The sequence below is a fragment of the Furipterus horrens genome, unplaced genomic scaffold (genome assembly GCF_987537825.1).
Source record: "Furipterus horrens unplaced genomic scaffold, mFurHor1.1.pri manual_scaffold_17, whole genome shotgun sequence".
NCBI classification, from domain to species: Eukaryota; Metazoa; Chordata; class Mammalia; order Chiroptera; family Furipteridae; genus Furipterus; species Furipterus horrens.
The window spans coordinates 39,936,584-39,937,727 of NW_028327187.1; positions in this window are offsets into that span (position 1 = coordinate 39,936,584).

Sequence of the window (1,144 nt, forward strand, 5' to 3'; positions counted from 1 at the left end):
CTCTAAACATGCATTGGTCCTTAAACATATAAACAAATGCAGTCTTTCAAAGATATTGCCCTGGGAAGCTTCTATTGTTCAAAACATTTTGTAATTCCTTCTTTGAAATTGTTTTCAGAGCCAGTTTATGAATCATAGAAGAAAAGTAGTCAATATATTGTAATAACAGCTCATTTAAAAGTAAAGACAGAGTTATTAAGTTTGATGAATACTTTATTTGCCCAATATGTTTCTGAATACCATCTGTTCTCCAAAAAATCACATTCTCTATTAAAAGAACAATATGCTATCATTGAAGGTGGTCCAAAAATATGACGCAGAGATATTTTTTCAGTCAACTAACAAATCAACTTACTGAGTACATGTGTGGCCCCATGAATACAAAATCATACAACATCCCTTCCTTCAGAGGGCATTTAGCCATGTGAAGGGGACAGGCAATCCAGTGTGATAAGTTCTTTGATAGATGTAAGTCCAGGATGCCCAGGGATCCGAGAAGAGGAGCATCATACCTAAACTACAACTAATTTTAATCCCCAAATATGAGTAGTGGCTGCATCAATAGAAAAAGGGCACTGGCTCTGGCTGGTGTGGCTCAGTGGATTGAGTGCCAGCCTGTGAACCAAACTGTTGCCAGTTTGATTCCCAGTCAGGGCACATGTCTGGGTTGCAGGCCAGGTCCCCAATTGGGGGCATGCAAGAGACAACCACACATTGACATCTTTCTCCCTCTCTTTCTCCCTCCCTTCTCCTCTCTCTACAAAATAAATAAGTAAAATCTTTTAAAAAGAAAAGAAAAAGGGCACAGAGTCTCAAGGTGGCTATGCTAACTAGGAGATTTTGTCTTTGAATGGGTACACCCTCTCAGGTTTATTTTTAGAAGAAAATAATCATATTATTTTATGTTTACATGTGGTACTCAAGTTGTTTTTGCCTTTAAATGAAACCTGGAAACATTTGCCCATAATAGTTTAAAAGTTTAATTTTAAGTACCTTTGATTGTTGTTTGCTTCTGCTATTGAAACATTTCCAGTTCTTATGTTTCTCTGAAAATTTTGCTGATGAAATAAACAGAGAACGAATCAATATACTAAGGAGGTCATTTTTTATCAGAATCTACTCGTACATACTGGATACATGATGA